Source organism: Falco cherrug, chromosome 11 (genome assembly GCF_023634085.1).
Source record: "Falco cherrug isolate bFalChe1 chromosome 11, bFalChe1.pri, whole genome shotgun sequence".
In the NCBI taxonomy this organism is placed as follows: domain Eukaryota; kingdom Metazoa; phylum Chordata; class Aves; order Falconiformes; family Falconidae; genus Falco; species Falco cherrug.
The window spans coordinates 7,367,692-7,382,067 of record NC_073707.1 but is presented as its reverse complement, the minus strand read 5'-3'; the positions used below and the strand labels follow the sequence as shown (position 1 = coordinate 7,382,067).

At 45.2% G+C, this 14,376-nt stretch overlaps 1 protein-coding gene across 1 annotated transcript in view; it reads left to right on the top strand.

The window, feature by feature from the left end:
- Positions 1–167: 167 nt before the first annotated feature.
- The window catches only part of STAG1 (STAG1 cohesin complex component), a 199,728-nt gene continuing 185,519 nt past the window's right edge, over positions 168–14,376 (top strand). The window contains exon 1 of the mRNA XM_055723474.1: positions 168–452. The gene's annotated coding sequence lies outside the window, so the exon portion shown is untranslated. The remainder of the gene's footprint in view (positions 453–14,376) is intronic.

Here is a 14,376-nt window from a genome sequence, read left to right as displayed (position 1 = left end):
CGCCTGGGCTCCGCCGGTTTCCTGTCACCCCGGCCGCGCCCCGCCCCCTCAGCGGCGCCGCTCCCGGCCGCCTTCCGCCCCGCCGCCGCGCGCGGGCACCGGCGGCGGGGCGCATGCGCGGCGTTTTCGCGCGAAAGACGTTTGCGGCGCCCGCGTGCCGCCCCGACCCGCGGCGCCCCCGCTCCCCCCCCCTCCCCGCGCGGCGGCGGCGGCGGGCGGGCAGTGGCGGCGCGCGGGCGCCAGGGGGCGCTGGGGGTCCGGCGCGCGGCGGCGGCTGCGCCATTGGCGGGTCGGAAATGCCGCCAGATGGCGGTTTAGGATTGCGGCTCCGGTGAGCGCGGCCCCCGCCAGCGCCGCCGCCCCGGCCCCGGCCCGCACCCGCCCGGACCCCGCGCGCCAGCCGCTCCGCAGGCTCCCGGGGTGCCGCCCGGCCCGGCGCGGCGCGGCCCGAGGTGAGCGGGGCGCGGGGGAGGGAGGGCGCTGAGGCGCCGATCCAAGATGGAGGCGCGAGGGGCGGGGGCAGCGGGCCGGGGCCGCTCGCTCGCTCGGTCTCCGCGGCGGCCGGGCCGGGAGCGGGCGCTGCCCGTGCGAGGAGAGAGGAGAAGGGGAGGGGAGGGAAGAGGAGGCGGCGCGGGGCGGGGCGGCTCCTGCCGGAGCAACGGGTCCCCCGGGCGCGGCGCTCTTCGCCGCCATCTCATTGTCCCCGCCGGGGCTGCCGGGGGCGCCGGGCCGAGCTCGGCGGCCTCTCCCGCTGCCGGGCCTGCGCCCCGCTCCGGGCGGCGGCGACGCTCCCGCTGCGCGGCCCAGTGCCGCGGGGGCGGCCCGGGCGGCGGCGGCGGGGGATGCTCGGGCGGAGCGGGGGTGGCGCTTCCGCCGCGCGGGGCACGGGGGTGGCGGCGGCCCCGGCCGGGCTGGGCGGCGGCGGCGGAGTTGGTGCCGTGGCCGCGGGGAGGGAAAGTTGCGGGAGCCGGTTCGGCTCGGCGCGGCCCGCTTCGCCGCCTGGGCCCGGCCCGGGGGAGGGCGGCGGGAGGGCCCGGGCGCCCCAGCGCCCCGCCGGCGCCTGGCTGGCGTCCAGGGAGGGGACAGGCGGGCCCGGGGGGGTCACACACTGGCGGGGTGTGGGGGGGGGAGCTGGGGCCCCCGCCCCGCCGCTGCTCCCCCGGTTGTTGGCGCGGGGGTCGCGGCGGGGCGGGCGGGCTGCCGGGCCTGGGGGCGAGCGGCCGCCCCTGGGCTGGCGAGGGGGGGGACAGCCCCGTGCCGTGTCGCCGTGGGGTTCCCCCCGCCCCCGGGGTGGGCAAAGCAGCGTGCCCGTGCCCTAGCCCGGGGGGCCGGCGGGGCGGGCTGCTTGGTGGTTCCGGGCGGGGAGAAGCCGAGCGTCGGTGGTGCCCTCCGGCCGTACTGGGAGGAGGGACACCGGGTCGGGGTCCTGAGCTGTTGGACAGCAGAACCCAACCAAACCGAAAAAAAAAAAACCCACCAAAAAAAATGGCGAGGATTCTGGTGGCAGGAGGAAGGCTTGTGCCGTGGGTGCTGGCGGCTTGGTGGCGAGTGGTGGGCACCGGGCGAGCCCTGGCCCGGCCGTAGGAGCAGCGCTGGCACCTGTGGGGCAACCTGCGGGCATGTGGCTGCCCATATCGGCGTCAAAAAACTTAGTTTCCGGTGAGACAGTGTGAGTTTAATTAAACTAAATTGAGCGGCTTTATAAATATTGATTATTTTGGTTGTGTTCCGCACGATTTTGAGGTTCTTGTAGCTCTGTAGAGTTAAGGCTAGTAACAGGGTTTATTAAGTCGTTGAGGAGCAGAAAGCCTTCTCCAGATTGCACCGGTAACGCAACTCTTCTTAAATTGTGTCATGTGTCTGGTGTGGTGGATGACATTAATGCCTGCATTTAGACACCTTAAGACTCGTTTAACTTTTCCACATTATTACCCTGGAGATAGGGGTGGTATGGGAGAAGGAGTAGTCCAGATTTTCTGGATCCAAAGCAGTTTTACTTTGCCTAGTGAGGGTTTTTTTTCTTCATCTGTAGATAGCAAGGTCATTTGATGAGTGTCTCTATGGTATAACTTGTGAAGAAATCACTGGGCCCCAAGGCAGTATGTAGGCTGTCTGTCAAAACCATGGGAAGAAGTTATTTCTTTTACCCAACTAGAGGCCAATCTGTCTGTTTGTTTTCTTTGTGACTCCACTGAGATGAATTTTTGGTGGCCAGCCTGAGGAAAGTCCATGTAGTGGGGTGCAGAGGTGTTTGAAATGGCTAGCCAAGCCATGATGCAGCAGGATTTCCTGCTGAGCGGGAGCGGAGGGGCTGACTCCTCCAGGGTTATGATTAATCCGAGAGGATGTAATTTTTACTGGCTGCTCAACACAGAGTGTTCAGTTGGAATTCTTGCTTGCTGCTGCTGACGGACACACTTGGGGGTTTATAGCAGTTGGAGTGCGTAGTGGAAAATGGTACTTGTCTGAAGCTGAACGAACAGTTAGTGCTGGTTCTGGAGGTTCCAAGCAGCTCTTCCGCAGCCCCTGTGTGTAACGACTGGAGCACGTGGCAGTTGGCAGCTCCCTGCCTCTCCTGCTTCCTAAGGTTTTACAAACGTGCTGAAGTTGGTGAGTTCACTGTGAAAGGCAGCATCTATGGCCGAACATTCACACACAGTATGCCATGGACAGAAGCTGGGAGGGCAGCTGAAACCCTGGTGTTAGAGCTCTGTGAGTGGGGTCTCCAAGCTGTTTGGCTACTGTCCCTGTCCATAGCCTGCCCTTCCTGTCGTGCAGAGTTTTGTGTGACATCTGCTGAAACTGCCGTGCATCTTTTGGTGGTTGAGAAGTTTTATGAACATCAAATGTCTGGGTGCACTGACAAAATGAGTTGTTCAGGATGTTTAGAAACGCAACAAGTGAACATTTTTTGTTTGAAAGAACCCTTTCCTAAAGAAGAGCATGTACTTCAGGTTTGCACTGGTGACTTTGGATTCTCTCTGTTCTTTCCCATTGTTGCAAAGACTGGCCCTTATGTGGCCAAATACTGGTATTTTAAATATCATTTAACTAGGCAAGTGAGCCCATAGAAGTGTAAGGATGGCAGTGGGAGAGAGATGCTTAATTGTGATGACTTTCTAAGAAAATAGTTTTACTGGGATAAGAACATATCTTTACTGTAACATTTGTTACAACGTAAATTGCTTTCTGGTCAGGTGCACAAAAGACTCAAACATCCTGCTGAAAGTTTGGAAGTGCTAGCTCTGTAGTTAACAAGACACAATGAAAGCAGCAAACTTGTCATCTTGTCTGCTTAAGTTATGCAGGAATGTGAGAGGCTAAGTTTGGATGCAGCACTATTCAATGGGTGGTCTGCCTCTCGGAGATCTGGCTCTCCCCATTCTGCACCTTGAAGTGCCCAAGTCTTTGGGTGAGGCTCTGGCTTTTGATGCTTGGAGTCAAAACCAGAAGCTGATGCTGAAGCCCAGTGCCAGGATAAGGAAGCGCCTTATCTAAGTCTGATGTACTGGCCTCAGGACTTAAAATGCTAACCAAAATCTGTTAGATCGTGGGGTTTTTTTGGTTTTTTTTTAAGTTTTGGGAGTTTATTGCAGTCACTCAAATCTCATCACGTGGAGCTCTGAAACTCTACTATTGCCGATTTCTGTCTCCTTTTGCTTGCAGTGCCACAAGTGTGTTTGCTCATTTGGCTAAAAATAGAAAGGAGTAGAGTTGGTTTTCTTTCTTGGAAAAGAGAAATCCTACAAAGTTTGTGTTCACCAGGAGATAATTGCTTTGTTGTTTCTATCCAGGACATCTGGGGATATGCTTTATTCTTAGCAGCAGCATTTTGCTTTTCCAAACTGCTTTAACTTTGTTGGGTTTGGGTGTGGAATATGTGATCGGAATACAAAAGACTTATTTCTTTGTTCCTCTAGGAAATAAGGCGTTGAGAGAATGTTATTGCGACCCTCTGTTGTAACTTTTCAGTCTGAAAGTATGCTTCCAAAAACAAGTGTTGTTTTGGGAAGGTCCATGTTAATTTTTTTTTTTAAGGTAAACACCACTTTCAGCTGGCTGAAAGAGCTGAAGAGGGAATCTTCTCTTTAGTTCTGATCTTGTAGCTACTTGCTGATTTCTGACGTGTCCTATTGAACATCTGAATGTAGGTAATGATTTCACCACTTGGCAATTTCTGTGTATCATTTGTGAGAGAATACCCAGTAACTCGGGTCCCTTCACTAATGTTAGAAAGAATTATGCTTCTGGGTTTGATAGTTTTGCAGCGTTTCCTCATTTGCATCTCTGCAGGCATTTGAGTATTTTGGAAAATGGTTTTTAATAGTAGCAGTATGCTTGAGAAAGCAGGGTGTCTTGGACAACAGATTCTTCAGGGTACCTTTACTGAACCCAAACGGTATCAGTGTATCCTGTTTTGAACTGTAGGTTAGATGGAAACTTGATAAATTTGGTAATTCTGCTTATGCAATCTCAAGACCACCTTATTTTGGAAGAAAATGCCCATTTATAATACTGGTAATTCTGTATTTCGTACAAATGGTGCAAATACAAGGTTTTTCATCCTTTCAGGCACCCGACTTTAATACGTGCTGCTCTCTGTGTACCTAAAGATGGAGACCGCGGCTGGCTAGCCACAGGCTACCATATGCTTGTTCCCAGATTATGATGCTAGTTCTGCGCAGGGTGGATTTGTAGTCCCAGTCTTAACACATGCAAATAGGCATTGGTTGCACAACATCATTTGGTGGGACAGGCCTCATGGCCACAGTTCCCAGTGTTACTAGACACGAGAGCTTGATGTGGGAGAGTATTCTGAGTTCCAGTCACACAGTCCTTAATCATGTATTGCAGAATTAAGAGCAAGAGGTTAAATTCTTAAGCCTGTCCTCCCTCAACTGAAAGGCAAGTTTTTTCAGGTGGTTCCTGAAAGTAATGTTTTACTAGAAAGCAGCAAGGGGCAACATCCAGCCAACTGTGTTCCTTGCTGTGCGGGGTTACAGCAGAATATGTGCTATTTATTCTACAAATAAATCTAAGGAGTCTATATTCTGTAACTCTCTGTATAGCAGACTTGTATCAGCAGCTTAGCTGAGTGAGAACAATGTTGGCAGATTGTTCAGTTCATAGGAGAATAGTATTTCTTTGTAGAGTTACATAGGAATAGACCTGTGTGTCAGAAATGTTTCTAAATGTCAAATATTTTTCTACAATAAAATAAGAAAAATCAAACCAATTCATTTTGGATGCATTTTTTTATATGTATACTAGCGTTGGTGTTTATTGAAACAAAAATCAAATGACAAGCTGAGAATCTGTTTGCTCTCCCCCACATGAGGGTTTCTCTCTCCATTTTAGGGTTAGAATCCCCAAGGGCCAGGAAGATACCAATGTGTTGGTGTTTGTAAGCAGAAAATAAAACTTCATTTGTGAATGGGTAACAAATGCCATCTTAGAAGGGTGATAAATATGCCAGTTTTGCATTGTTATTTTCTCAGCTCTGTTCACTAGGACCATAAGAGCTTGTTCCTGCCAGTGGAATTGCACAAGATGGTTGAGCTGATCTGCCAGCCTGCCACAGCTGAGAGCGCAATCTCTTTCTCCACAGCTGCACAGTTCCTCCTTTTCCTTTGTGCTAGTGCTGCTGTGGGCTTGACCTTTCCTTGAGCTAGTTGAATTCCCTACCTGGCAAAAACCACCTGCTTGGGAGGGGTGTTTTTCTGCCAGGTGAATGAATTGAATCAGGCTATCAGAGTAAGGTGATGCAAGGTCAGTGGCAAGAATATTTTTTGGGGAAAATGGTTCTGGAGATTGAGACCCTTGCTTCTTCAGGTGGGAGATTCTGACTGACTCAGCTGTGTATGCTCGCCTTGAGTGGCCATGTTCAGCGGCAGAGCCCATCACTGGGTGTGTAAAGTTGGGATTCCTGCTGGTAACACTCTTACCTTTACTGAATTCCCCCTGCCAGCTTTCCTGTCCATAGCCCATGTGTGTTCTTCTGTTCTTTGTGGCTGGTCCTGTCTGCCTTACCACAAATAACTTGGTATCATCAGCAGGTTGTTAGCATTCACCTCCTTTTCCAGATGTAGGAACATCTCAAACAATTTGGGCTCCAGCTCATACTCCTGTGGGACTTCGCTGGTGGCCTTACTCTGTTGTCAGAAATGACCATTTGTTTTGCTCTTTGTTTCCTCTCTTTTAACCAGATAACCTATCCATGCAAGGCCTTTTATTGCCAAGGCAGCTCAATTTCTTTAAGAGCCTTTTGTAAGCAATCTCATTAAATGTCTCTTGGAAATTAAAGCAGGCTTTATTAAGTAAGAGCCCATCAGTAGGTGGGTAAGGGAGGTCTTCTAGAGAGCTCCTGTAGGTTTGTGGAACTTGACTTCCCTGTACAAGAGTGGGGTTGATTGCCTTGTCTAAATGCTGTCATCTATTTAGCTAGCTGTTTATGGATCTGTCTTCTAGAATAGTTTCTGCGAAGTTAGGCTTGCTAGACTGTAGCATCACAAAGTGTTAGGTGAGAGAGTAAACACGATTAGAGGTTGTGCTCAAGAGTAAGCACTGCTTCAAGCAGTAGAATTTTTTTGAAGGCTGTTTTCTTTTGATTCACTCATATGCTAGATTTGGCATCTAACAATTTTGTTTTTCCTGTAGCTTTGCTTTATTAGGACGCTGGTTGGTGGAAAGGAATTAAGACTCTCTCTTCTAAGAAATTAATATTTTTTAAAAATGTAGAGGAACTTAAATATTTTGGGATCTCAGTTTTCCTGAGCTCAGTGGAAACTGTCCAGGGGCTGACAGTTATTGGTAGTGGGAACTGGAGAAAAGGAGAGGAGAAGGATATGCATGCAGAATACAGTTGTGTATGCCTGCTTCTGTTGGGTACCGAGCTTAAAAAAGCCCCAGACAAAACACGGTTGCAGTGATACCATACAACAAATGATACAGTACGGGGAGTGCAAGTCACCACTGCAGAGATCACCTTTGCTTACAGAACTGAAGTTCAAGGGTCTGCCTTCCTTTGACTGCATCCCAGCTGCGCTCAGCTATCTGTAACATTTGTGTTCTGCCATACATAATGCTCGTGAGAATGAAAGTGTGAGTGAAGATAGAGAATTAAAACGGTAAGGATAGCTACCAAGCCTTTTGAAGGACTTTGCTGAAAGACTGTGACATTTCAGGTACTCTGCCCTTTTAGTTACAGATCGTGGTTTGTTTATTCTCCATCTCATTCTATTCCACAGTTCCGGTGTTCTTCTTCAGCTCTTTGAGGCTCTCTTTATTTTAGCCCTAGCTGATTATTCTACTTGTATTTACATAAATCAAATAAAATTCACCTATAATGTGTCCTTTCTTATCTCTCTAAAAAGGGTCAGCATAGTGGGTCAGAAGTGGCATAATTTTTGTGGGTTTGTACATATCTCTTGTCTTTCCCTAGTGACACGTGTGATTTTTTTCCCCTCTAATATATTTTATTTCTGTGAGCTCTGTTTGGAACAGTTTTCTCTGCCAACGCGATAAGACAGAGATGAAATTTAATTCACATTTCAAAATTAGAGAATCTTTGAATACAAATTATTATGCTATTGTGCAAGACACTGGATGCGTTCAGAACCTGAAGAGGAAGAGGCATGTGGAATATTGTATTATTTCATTAAAAATAGCCGATCTAAATTATGGCAGTGCTGTCCATTTGCTGAGGTGGAAGAGAGGACGGTAGGTGGGATGACAGTGAGAACTTGCAGTTGGGTCCTATCAAATATCCCCAAAGCTGGAGTGTAACGAGTGGAGCCGTTGGAGTGAAGCAAAGGAGGGAGACTGTTCTGTACAGCCTGTCCTGCGGCTTGAAGGTCTCCGCACTCTGCCGCACTGTTAAAGCAAGCAGGAGAACACTGGCAATGGGGTCAGTGAAATTTCAGGTATAACCTATGCTACTGGCACTGTCAGAAAAGGAATGGAAATTAAATGCTCCGCTTTTTGCATTTTTTTTTCTTGGTGTGCTTCAGTATCTAACTGTTACAACTAGGTTTCTCCTCAAAAGAAACAGAGGAGCTGCTTTGCTTTGCAAAGGGAAGTTGTTAGATGTTTCTGTTGATGTAACTATGGAGCACCAGTGTTAGAGACTGGAAGCACTGGTGCATGGGTTTGTGTGTGAATTCTCACTGCCTGAGGTGGCTATTGAAATGTGAATTTCTTGTCTTTGAGTTGAAATGTTTGTTAATGGCATTGCCATTAAAAGCTGCTAAACCAAACTTTTTTCCATTGGTATGCCTTACTCTTCTGATTTCTCATTACTGTTTGTTGATTTAGAGCTTGTTGGTGTCCAGGTAGAAAGTGGAGAGGGAAAAGACGAGGGCCTTAGTGAGGAGTAAGAGTCAAGGGAAGCGAAGTTTGGGGGGCAGGGGGAGGAATCATCAGTTGTAGCTGCCGTCAGTTGTAGTTGCCATCATTTTCGGATGTTTTGTTTTCCTAGGCAAATGCATTGTTATGAGACTGCTGAAACTTAAAACTTTTCAAATCCTTCAGAATATTTTCTTAGAGTTTTCTGCCAGGACTTCATCTGTGAGGAGCACCAGGCCTTTTGCAAGAGCGTTGTCCTTCACCGGTGTCATCCATAGCATTTGCGCAGAACTTGGGAGTCTCTCTCCATGGAGTGCCAGGATATACAACCAGTGTTTTTGGTAGTAAATTCTGAGGTATTACTAGGATATGTCACTGATGCAGTTCATTTTATTGTGAAATACACAGCTAAGAATATCCCTTCCATGTCTTACTTGCCCATACATTTTTGGCAGTTAGCTCCTTTTTTGTCTCTCCCTCAAACAACTTCCTTGACCTAAAGTCATGCTTTGATAACACCCACATCTGGAGTTTAACTGTTGTATCTGCCTCTATCCTGAAGGCAACGTGTTGATCCTTTGTAACTCATGTTTGCATTCAGGCTTATGTCAAAAGATAATGCGTGTCTGTGACGGTAGTCACAAAAGGCCTTCAGCATGCGGAGCAACTGGTGCTGATTTGTAGTTCCCCAATCCTGATCTCTTTGCCTACAAGACACAGCACCATCATAAATGCTATTAGATTTATTTATACTGTTTGAATCCTGAGCATACGTGCAGGTTCACTATTACTGGCAGAGACAAATGTGACACGGGGAAAAGTTATGGAACTAAGCTATGATGGAACGAATACTAATTGAAGTACATGGGAATGTACAAAAACATTGGCTTGCAGCTTGCTAGAAGAAATAATTGCAGGGTGAGCTCCCTTTGGACCAAATGAGGTGATAGGGGTGTGTGAATGAGACTTCCCATCATGTGCTGGTGGCAGCTAGCAGAGAAAGTATCATCCAAAGTAACTACAGCTCCTGCAGCTCCCTGCTCTTCTTTGAAGTAGCATGTTTTATTAAAAAAAAAAAAATAATAACCCCCCCTAGCTTTTTAATCTCTGGTCAAGCTATTGCTAATATTCACTGGATGTCAGACTCTTTTCAGAGATGATTCAAAAGAATGGATCTCTCGGGTTAGTTTAAGAACTGTCATGTTCATCCTGTGAGCTCCTGCATCTGATATTACCGTCAGAGTTCCCTGAAATGGAGGCCTAAGTTGAGAAGACAAAAAGCTGTGGTGAAGAAAGGGAAGGGCATGTTGATAGGTTAGAAATGATCTGAATGTTGTCTTACGTTCACCAGACTTCCCTTTTTAACAGCAACAAAGACCAAAACTTTAAGACACAGAAGAGTGTTGTTTGTATTTTTTCCTTAGCTGTAAGTTTAGGCAATTAGGGACTTAGTTGCTGGGGATTTTTTTAATCCTAAGGGGGAACTTTGGTTATTGCATTGTTATAGATGGCTCAGATGAGGATGCCTGTGGTTGAGATGGGTATTCTTAGGCAGTTATTCACATCTTGCTTCAAATAATGCATGCCTCTGACAAACAAACCATTCAGACTGGAAATTCTCGTATTTGATTTTTAGGTGCAGATTGATTTAGGTGCAGATAATTTTTTTTTTGTTCCAACAAAAATTATTCAAATCAATTATTGAATATGAAATTCAGGATTTTTTTTTTCTGTAGTAAATGCAGGGGTGTTTTTCCCACTGAAATCTTTAGAAAACTCCTGCTGACTTTACCCACTTTAGGGTGAAGACCTGCAGTTGACCTGTTCTGTGGCTTTAATGAGATACCTCCAAGTTGGTACTGAAAAATAAAATAAAATTAAAAAATCCATGGAGCTTGTCCAGTTCGTAAGTGTCTGCAAAGTAGTAAATAGTAGCTTGGTAGGGGCTACAAGATATGTTTTTCTGATGTGGATCTGCACTTAGCAGATTTCATTATTGTGCAGGTGTTGCGTAAGGACCAGATTGCATCTGGCGCATTGAGAGTAACCTATGCTGTATCCTTCCAACTTTGTTGGGAAGGGCAGGTGATAGACGTCAGTCTGTTACCTGTAAACCCAAGTCATTCCCTGAACACCAGACTATCTTAAGCATTACTTCCGAGGTTTGAAAACTGGGATTCAAATCCTTTCTCTGTTTTCATTCAGTTGCTAAAAGGCAGATCTTACCAACTGGTATCTTTTGTGCTATATTCACCCAAAGCATGCAAGTTACTGAGAATTCAAATAATGAACAAATGTTTCCCTGACTTTGTTTAGGAGAGAACATTTGTTTTGGCTGAGATCTTCCAGAGCAACTCAAACAGACACCAGCATGGGGAAATTAGTAAAACTAGCAAGATGTAACAACATTTTTGTGCTTGGGCAGTTTAAAATGTCGTCATGGAATATGAAGTAAAAGAACAATGTAAACTGCTTTTAACCTTGCCAAAAGCTAACACCGATGTCGAGATTAGAATCATTAGTGCTTCAGAGTGCATTATGAAGGTGAGCAAAAGTGTCCCTGTACAGAATGCCTCAATTTTTCTGCGGTACCCAAGTGGAAGGTTACTTTGTTGGGGGGCCAGTTGGTGACTTTGTTTGTTGCATGCTTATCAGTGCTTTCACTAGTGAAACCCAGTGGCTCTAATACCATTTTTTTCTCCTTAATTCTAAATATCCTGATCATATGTGGTGAGAAGAATAGACTGCCTGCCCCTTCCATATTCTGTTCCTTACAATCTTTTTTTCCTTGCACTCCAGCTCCTAAGAATTTTCCCATATTACCAACACAGACTTAACCTTGCAGTGTGTTTTCTTGAAGACCGCTATCCAAAATATTCAAGTGGTTAATAGTGTCATGTAGCATTTGCTTTGCAGTCTTCTATGCCTGGCTTTCAAGCAGAAACATGCTATTATTTTGTCCTGTAATTCTTTTCCTTTAGAGACAGTAGTTTATTTCTGAAAAATTGTGAAGTCTAGTGCTTAGATGTCTTCATCCTCTAACTGAGATGTGCCATATTGTGAGATTAGATGCTATAAAGATTTTTACCGTTGAAGCTTTATTTAATGAAAGAACTGCTACTGGGGAGACTATTAAAGTGTGTTTATATCCAATTGTTTTATTTGAAAAATTTCACTGATTTTTTTTTTTGGTGTGTGTGTGCATTGCTGGAATCCCTAGCGACATAACTCTAAATCCAAATTCATGCTGCTTTTACAGCCACTAAGAGGTATTAAAACTGTAGTGTTCGGAGATCTCTATCCAATCTCATGTTTTGTTGTAACAATGGACTTGTACTAGAATGGTTATTTATTTACTTTTACTTTTGTGGTTCTGCCTGGTTACTTTGTCTTGGAAGAATACTGAACAAAAAAGAATGGAGAGACACCTTGAGTTAATCCCTTTCTCTGTTTTGGGGGAAGATCATTTACAATATTCTAGACAGATGCCTGTCTAATCTCTTAATTGCTGGAAATTCCACTGTGTTTCTTAAGGAGCTTATTCCTGTGCTTTATATTCTTGCTACTTGTTTTGTTTGTTTGGGTTTTTTTTTTCCCTAATGTTTAACCTCCACATTTTGCAGTAAACTTTGACTTTTGTTTGGTCATGTCCAGCTATTTTTGATGTACCAGGGTGCATTTGAACTATCATTTTTTTCCCCTTGATCTCTTATCTAACACAAGCTGTGTCTGAGTATTTGAGTGTCCCAGTGTTTCCTCATAAATCCTGTTTTCTTGTCTTCTGATGCAGCTCCGCTGCTTTGTAGACTTTCTCCTATCAGTTCATGTCTTGAAGCCTGGAATCCTGAACTGGGCACCCTGCTTTAATGCTGAAGATTTAGTAGTGCTAGGTCGATTGTTCTCTTTTTATTTTGAAGAGCTCTTCACAAGACTCCTTTGCTCTACTGTTACGCTTTTGTTTGTAGTTCTTGTAAGGCTTTGCAAGCAATCCCAGTGTTTGAGATCCTGCATTAGCCTGTACTTGGTTGCATATCTGGATTTACTCTTGGTTTCTGTCCCCGAGAGGCATGTTCATCCTTCTCACAAACAAGGAGTGAAAAGCAGAATGGGAACCAGCGTGGAAAACAGTTGTCACTGGTGAAACAAATGATGTTTGCCCGTGGTAAAAACAGCTTCCCCTATGTGGTTAGCAAGATGTACAATATAAACATTTTATTAGTTTCTTGGCTGATGCGATGATGCGATTTGAGCAAACAGGAGCCGTGGCTTTCCTATTGCTCTTGTCTAGGAGAATCAGGGTTTTCCTTTTTGATGTTGTTGCCTGATGCCGTTTTCTGTGTTGTCATTTGATTAGCTGCAGTCTTCAATATTCATGAAGAGTAGTGAAGAAAGAGGCTGCCTTGTTTGTTCAGTGTCAAGCTGTTGAGAGCATACGTGGAACATCGGTTTCTCCACATCCTTTGATTTCAAATGCTGGTTTTTTGTTACTATAAAATTGTACAAATCTTCACGACTACTGACAATACAGAAAGGATTTGCTTTTTCATGGTAAAAGTATAGTAGCAGCTTTAAGAGAAAAGAAAAAAGCTGGGAAAGAAAATTTAAAAATTATGCTAAAAAAAATGAAAAAGGGATATATTTAATGTGAATCTAGTCTCTGGCTTTTACAGTCCTCTTGTAAAATTTGCCTAAGAAACAATTGTCTTCCAGCATGGACAGTATTTGCAGCATGTTTCTTTCAGACTGTAGGTATATTTTTGTACCTAGTAGGGATGTTTTGATCCTTGAAACCAATCTTCTAGTTATGATGTAATTAGCAACATTTATTCATTAACTATTTGGATCCTGGCTTCTTCAAATGACACTATTTGTTTCCTATTGATGTGTAATCTTTAGTGAATAACTTGACATAGATCTGAATTGGTAGTGCATTATTTTAAGGGCATGATGATTTGAAACTTGGATTTCATTCCTTGTTTGCTTATTTTGAAACTCTCTTACTGTGTTTTACAAGCTAATTTTACTTGGGACTATTGGTAGAGGCAGGATGAAGATTTAGAATTGCAGTGGAACTAGCTTGTGTTTTCTAGGCTTTACTGAATTTTGTTCATTTAATAGCTTTATATTCATAAGCTTGCATAAATATTTTTTTATTGCATTTTCGTTGTCAATTAGTGTTTTCCCACTTTTTTTTTTTAATGTGACAATCACTGCTATCACCTTTGCTGCCCTCCTGTCACCCTCAAGCGTCTGCTGTTGACTGATTAGCCTCTGTTCCCTCCACCCTTGTCGCTGCTTCCTCTACCAGCAGTTTGGCTCCTGCTTGGAGCACAAGGTCATCTGCCTGGCAGGGCTTAGGGGGTTGTTCCAGGCCATGCCTCCGGTAGGGAACAAGTGCTCTATACAGCTCTCAGAATAAAATAGGGGATATTGTATGTTTCGCTTAGAAATTACAATGCTGTCTGCTAAACCATCAGTAGCTACTAAGTTTGTACTGGGTTTTTTTTTGGAATCACATTGAATGAGTTTTAAATTTGCTAGCAGTTGATTTGTCAGCAGATGAACAAGACTTTCAGTAGTGAAAAATTTTAAGAGGTCAGTGATTGAACAACCTCCTTTGCTCCTGTGTCTCCTCTCTTTGTTAAGCTACAGTTCCCCAGCAGTGTTAGCTGTATTTTGCTGTGCTGTTTCTTTTGTGGTGGTTGTTAGTAAAAGCATGTTGGAAGACTGGTATCTCTGCAGGTTAGAGAGTAGTTTGTGGTCTAATGTATAATAATTGTGATACTGAGGCTTGTTCGGGGGTGGAGAAGTAGTTGATGTTTTGATTCTATACTTCTGTGGCAACCACATTTCTTACTGTGGCTCTCAACCTAATAGAGCATGCTTTGTTCTGTAATTGAGCATTTTACTAGGTGTAACTGCGTATAGTGCAGGAGTAAATGATTTCTGAAGTAACCTGGCTAGTTCTCTGAGAATATGGGGTTCTTCCCTAACATTGCAATTGGGAGATCATGGGAACTTTATTCTTCAGCT